This window comes from Solanum tuberosum, unplaced genomic scaffold (genome assembly GCF_000226075.1).
Source record: "Solanum tuberosum cultivar DM 1-3 516 R44 unplaced genomic scaffold, SolTub_3.0 scf00073, whole genome shotgun sequence".
Classification (NCBI taxonomy): Eukaryota; Viridiplantae; Streptophyta; class Magnoliopsida; order Solanales; family Solanaceae; genus Solanum; species Solanum tuberosum.
Window position 1 is genome coordinate 1,716,791 of NW_006239002.1, and position 7,099 is coordinate 1,723,889.

The 7,099-nt window shown below is 32.2% G+C and overlaps 1 pseudogene; it reads right to left on the reverse strand.

Moving 5' to 3' along the window:
- Positions 1–3,112: 3,112 nt before the first annotated feature.
- LOC102579418 (methylesterase 10-like) lies at positions 3,113–6,834 on the reverse strand (annotated as a pseudogene).
- Between the last annotated feature and the right edge of the window lie 265 nt (positions 6,835–7,099).

The window sequence follows — 7,099 nt, forward strand, 5'->3', positions numbered from 1 at the left end:
GCACTAAAGGCTTGCTCTGAAGCGACTGATGATGCTTGAATCGCTAGCACGTCTCGAACAACCTTAGCAGGGGTCGGAAATTGATTTTCACGATTCTTCCACCATACTAATGTTTGAGCTTGAAGTTGTCCTTCTTCATGCCTGATTGAAATATAAATCAAAATTATTATTAGTAGAGGATTCAAGCTCAAGATAATCATTCATCCAATCATCCGTATCATCACTTCTAGGCCTACAAGATGGAGGTTCAACTATTGGGATATTTTTTTTCCATGGCTTTATATGTATTATATAACTCTCTAGCTTTTGTATATATGCTACTTTTACAATCTTCAACACTAGGAGTTTCATCATCTTTAATTTCTAAATTTGCATAAATCTTTTCAACCATTCTTTCAACACCTTTTAATTTGTAATTTGGGTAAGTAATAACAGTCAAATAGATTTGAGGAATAGGAAAAAAATATTTTTTGAATTTTTCAATCATAAAAGTAAGTGAATCTTCAAATCGATCTTTCCTCTATATTTTGCAAAATCAGATGAAATAGCACAAATATTTACTAAAACAGAAGAAATAGTTGGATAATATTGACCAGAAGCAGCATTTGTTGCTTTATAAAAAACACTTAAAAATTCAATAAATTCTTTTTGTATTTTCCCAATCTTCATAGTCAATTCTTAAATTCGGGTCCGCATTATGAGCATTAAAAAACTAATTGTACCGGCTTTTGATAAATACAAGCAACTTCAAGCATTTCAAATAAAAAATTTCATCTAGTACATACTTCTTTTGGAACTTTTCTATTTGCAAGTCCACATTTTTTATAACGATTTTTAAATTCTGTAATTCTAGCTTTTACTTTACCTTTAAAAATCCAATTACAAGCAAGTCTAATTTTTTCACAAGAAATTCCAAATTGAGAAATACTATCTTTTACTATCAAATTATACACATGTGCGACACACTTAATATGAAAAGAATCATTATCAATTGGACAAAGTCTACATTTTAAATAATCAATTGTTTTTAAATTATTAGAAGCATTATTTAAAGTGACACTCATTATTTTATCATATATTCCATAAAATTGTAAAATAGAGCTTATTTTTATTGCTATATAAGAACCAGTTTTAGTTTCTTCAACATATTTATACCCTAATATTCGTTTTTGCATGTTCCATTCATGGTCAATCCAATGGACAGTAATGGTAAAATAATCATTACCATTAGGACTACGTCCCATATCAGAAGTAATAGATAATCTACCATCATAATAAACAAATAAACAACGAAGAAAATGACAATATTCTTTTTGATATTTAAAAAGACACTTTTAATTGTACTTCTTGGAATACCTTCATAATCTGGGTTATACAATTCCCGAATATACTGAATAAAACCAGGATGTGAAGGAAATGAAAAAGGCAAACCACAAACAGCAACCATTTTAGCTAATTCTCTACGATCTTTTTCTTTACTATATGTGCGGTGTGTGCTTCAACTAGCCGGGTTAGTCATATTTAATTCACTTTGAACCATATTAGAACCTCCAACTCCCATAGAATTTTCAGGTATGGGTATTCCACTTCTATTAGCCCTTTCTATATCATCTAGGCGAGCAAATTCTTTATTACACTTTCTCAAATGTGTTCTTAGTCGTCCCGTTCCCCCTTGTGTACCCGTAGTTACATGTTTCATGATCAATTTACATTTCGTACAAGTAACAGTAGTTTTAGTTGTCCTGTTCTCCCTTGTGTACCCATAGTTACATGTTTCATGGTCAATTTACATTTCGTGCAAGTAACAATAGTTTTTCCTCATTTTATACCAAAAATTTCCATATTAAAGATCTTTTAACACATACAATGGTCTTTGAAAAAATAGGTAAAGAGGGGACTTCATCTTGTTCCGGTAATTCGGTAGTCGGACTAGTAGGGTAGGGGTCTCATCATCTACCTCATTTATTTCTACTTCCTCATCTAATTCTTCCTCAAAATTAGTAAAACATCTATTTAAAGTCTCATGATCTACTTCATTTTCGTAATTAAATTCAATAGGTCCCGTGACATAAAATAAGTTTCATCAACATAAGTATAATCATTAGTATTAACTCTATATCTAGGCAAATATTTAGAACTAGAACTACTTTCTCCTCGCCTATTATTTTTTCCTTCCGACATTGGTCTTTTACCACTATTTCTTTCCGAATTCATGTTCAAGTTTAAAATAATTAAATATTATGAAAAACAAGCAAGATAATATAACAAAAAAATAAAATAACTTAATTAATAAAATAATAAAGTTGAAACGAATGTATCGAACGTCTACCTAAAAGTAGACGTATAACCAAAGTAGGAATTGAGAGATGCCAATTGAAGCTTCTGATTTACTTCAAATAAATCTCCGAAATCCGAACTCCAAGTCAATATCACAAAATAATAATTATGAATTTATGAGAGATTGAAAATTAAGAGATTTTATAAGATGTTAATGAAATAATTTGTGAATTTGTGATTTAAATGAAAAATATGAGTATATTTATAGTGTTAAGGGGTTAGAGAGGGGTGGGGGCTGTTTTGAGCCATTTTGGGTCTCAACCCAACGGCTAAAAGGGCCCAACGGCTATAAATTAACGTTCCCCTTTAAAACAAAAAAAAATTAAAATGGGAAGTGACCGTTGAACCGGATCAACCGAACAGGAACCGGTTCTTACCGAACCAGATCAACCGGATAAAAAATCGAGTTCCATTTCGGTACCGGTTCAGATACCCTATAAGACTGGTTCCTTACCGGTACCGGACTTTCCGGTATGGGAACTGGACCAGACCGGTCAAAACCCTGTCCAATTGCCAGCCTTAGTAAGGTGATAAGTTTTTCAAGGAATGGGTATGAATCAATTAGGCGAATGTTCCAAACAGTGGTCGTTTATTGAAGTCAATTCCAAACACTGAAATTACAAAGGAAGAAAATAACAATGGAAAGAAAATGATTGAAATATCAAATTAACTAGCTCGATAATAGGACTTCCAAAGAAGAACTAAGATCGCCTTATAAATGCATCAAATATCTGAATTGACTGAAGTTTTATTCTTCTTAGTTAATTAACAGCTCTTAGTTATACTTGTTGGCAATACTCTGAAGATTAATAAAAAGTTGAAGGGGCTTAGACATCATGGCCATTTGATCAGAGCCTTGGATCACTTCCACTTCATCTGGTGGATTCTTTTCAATCATCCACTTTTGATATTCCCTCGTTATAAGTTTATCATCAGCAGCAGCAACAATGAATACTCGTTTAACTGATCCATACCTTTTTCTTGAAAGAACTATCTCGTTAGAAATATCTTTCTCCGGTCATTGAGCCCGGATTGATGATTGATTGATCTAAACCAAAGACTTGATTATATATAGGAGAAAGGCGTTCTCATACCCTGATACTGCTTTGTGGAAACCTAGAACAGAAGAAAATCTCTTTAGGATGGCTCTGCATAAGTATACTGGTCTTACTAGTGTAGTAGCCAGCGCCAAATTCTAACACCAACAAGGATTAAAAAAAAAAGAAAAAAGAAAAAAGACTTGAGTCAGTTTCATGTCAACGTTGCTATTCAATACTCAAATAAATCGATAATTTGGATTAAAAAAATAAATCTTCCCTAGTAATAGTTTTTTGCAAAACAAGTCATTAGTCACTGTTAGTGAAAAACTTACAAGATAACAAAAATACAAGATTACAATTGAAAATAAAATGAAGAAAATAAATCTCTTCAGGCTGAGGCGCAGATATCTCGCTCTCTTTAAGGAGATTCAAGCCCACTGCAACAAATGTTTTCACCGGTCCAGCAGTAGTCCTCTTGACTTGTCCCCTCCAGGATACAACAGCCTTTACAAAGTATAACTCAACAACTCTGGACAAGAGTTGAGTCCAAAGCTCCACAAAAAAGAACACCTCTCTTCAACTAATAAGAACTCTCTTTTTTGACTAACTCTTTCACTCTATATTTTTCTAGTGTATTGTATATCTCCCAAACCAAATGGATACCATCACTATTTATAGTAGAAAAAGTCTTCCTAGCAATGAATAGGAAGATAATGGTGTAGTAAATAGTGAAGATAATGATTTTAGGAGTTACATAGGTTACAAGGATAATGGAGGAGTAAAGAATGGAATAATGAGAGGGGTAACCAATGCCTCTAACGTGCACTTGCACAACGGCCAAGTTTCCAACGTTCACAGAAAGCAGCAAAGTGCATAATGCCTATGGTCATTAATTGACCACTAAGTAATGAGGTACAAATGCATGTAACTCCCACGTCCTCTATTCTATCTTCATGGCAGAAAGGCTATACTAAGTTTTAACAAATTAATATACAAAATATTAATAGTAAAATGCTAATAAACCAACAGTCACTTTAGGGCCATTCGCTTGACCCAGATTATAACAGCAGTTGGCTGTATGTATTATGTTTTGCTTACCGTAATTGGGCTAAGCTGGTAAAGAAAAGCTTGCAAGTAGTTGGGACCATAACTGAAGGTTGTTGGAGGATTTTTAGGTCCATTATCGTATGTAACACGATTATCAAGAGCAGTTACTACTTCTGTTGATGCAAATGCCTGCAGTTACAAAGTATATTTAGTTCCAAATATGTAAGGGGTCGTTTGGTGTGAGGGATAATACCATATAGTCCCGGGATTAAATTATAGTACCGCTTATTTTGTTGTTTGGTTGGCAAGTTCGGGATAACTTATCCCGGGATTAATAATTAGTACCGGGATAAGTTATCCCTCTATTTGGGTGGTATAGTAATCCCGGGATAACTTATCCCGGGATAAAATAGGTAAATGACAAAAATGTCTCTTTCAACCCTTTTGTTATATCACTTTTTACATTAATGAAGGGCATTTTTGTAAACAAATAAATTGTTTTTAAAATTTATTATTTTGAATACAACAAACCAAACACTCAATAAAAAATAATCCCAACACAACTTATCCCATCATAACTAATCCCAACATAACTTATCCCAACATAACTTATCCCATCATAACTCATTTTCAAACCAAACGACCCCTAAGAGTATTATAAGCAAATATAATAGATAATGTAATTTGTACCTGGGTGTAGACAGTGCTTGCATTGGAGTTGGACCAGGCATTAGAGCAGTGATAAATACAGAAACTGAAATCTTTTCTGCAAAGCTTTCCATGGCTTTAGAAATTGCAAAACCGCCAAAGTTATGGCCTACAAGAACTACTTTTTCATGTGCAGGAATAGAAGCCATGAACTCCATTAGCGGACTCAAGTAATCAGAATAATGTGGGATTTCGAGGGCCTGTTTTGGGTTGATACCTGAAGCACCCAAGTCAAGAGCTGCGACATTATAGTTAGAATAGTTAGGTTTCTGCTAACTTCAGTATCTCAAATGGTCACTCAATTATGAATTTTAGTTACTTAATTTTGGTTTTTAATTCAAAGTCACTCCGCTATGAATATTTTTCTTATAAAGTTACTAACTTTGATTATTTACCTAAAAATCACTAATTATGAAAGTCTTACTTACAAAGTCAATTTAGTTAGTTTTTTCATTAAAATTTGGTAATATATAATTATTCTTTAAAACCAAAATTTTAATAAATAAAAAGATACTCCCTCTGTCTCAATTCATGTGACACATTTCGGATTTCGAGATCAAACAACTCTATCTTTGATCGTAAATTTTTCAAATATCTTTTAAATAATTTGAATTATCAATTGTTGTGACTTATAATACTTTTTATGTAGTTTACAAATATATAAATTTCATTTTAAAAAATTTAAAGATTCCAAGAGCAAATTCTCGGTCAAACTTAAATTAATAGGGTTAATTAAACCTTTCCGTAAAGGTGCAAGATGCAGCGCGCTGTTCATTGCTTCAGAGAAGTTAAAGTATTTAAATATTTTTAAATGTGATGTACATTTTTTAGTGAGTGGGACATTAAAATGATTTGAATAAATATTTTTAAATTTTTTTAGTTTTAAATAAAAATTTCATAATTTTAATGAAAAAATTAATTAAATAAATTGAATGACTTTGTAAGTAAAACTTTCATAGTTGAGCAATTTTTAGGTTAAAAATTATAGTTGACTGACTTTTTAAGAGAAAAATCTACACTTGAGTGACTTTTGGGTTAAAAATCAAAGTTGAGTAACTTTCTGAGAGAAAAATTCATAGTTAAGTGACCATATTTATTACTGTTTTCAAAATAGCATCCAGAAGCAAAAAAATTATTAGATTAACTAGATTTCGAGCCTAATAGAAAATTGCGTTTCCTTAAAAAATTTAATCTCCTCACAATTATTCAAAGGTTTGAATTAATTCTTCTTAGAGCAGAACGGAACAATATTTTGCTATACCGACAATTGTAATTATAGAACTTCAATAAACTCGCATAAATAAGGTGAGAAAGTTTTCAAATTTCGGTGTTTTAAAAACTGAGATCAGGCCTCTGAATAGCCAAAAGAGAATGGTGTGAACATGTGCTATTGTGCCTTATAAAAAAAAGGGAAAATGCAAAAGTACCCCCAGCCTATGCCCAAAATCCCTGAGACACACCTAACCTTTACTAAGGTCCTATTACCCCCCTGAACTTATTTTTAGTTTAATTGTTTACCACTTTTCGGCCTACGTGGCTGAGTCCGTGATTTCACCTATTTTAGGCGCGTGGGTACAACTTTTTGACAGCACAGACCAATAAAAATTGGTCATGTGTTAAAATAAACTTGGAAAAAATAAATATTAACTAAATTTTCGTCTTCTTTATTATTGTTCTTCATGTTTGAAAAAAAAACCTCCATTATCATAAGTTAAATTGCTCCTTTCTTCGAAAAGCTAACAAAATAAAATCAAGAAAAAACTAACCTTTGAACTCAACCACGATTCTTGATGACTTAGAAGTAGGGGTGTACATAGGTCGGTTTGGTTTGGTTTTTCATTAAAAAAAACCTAAACCAATTATGTCGGTTTATTAAATCTAAATACCAAATCAAACCACGCAAAGTCGGTTTTTTCGGTTTCGGTTTTAGTTGGTTCTTTCGGGTTTTTTCGATTTTTTGGTTTTTT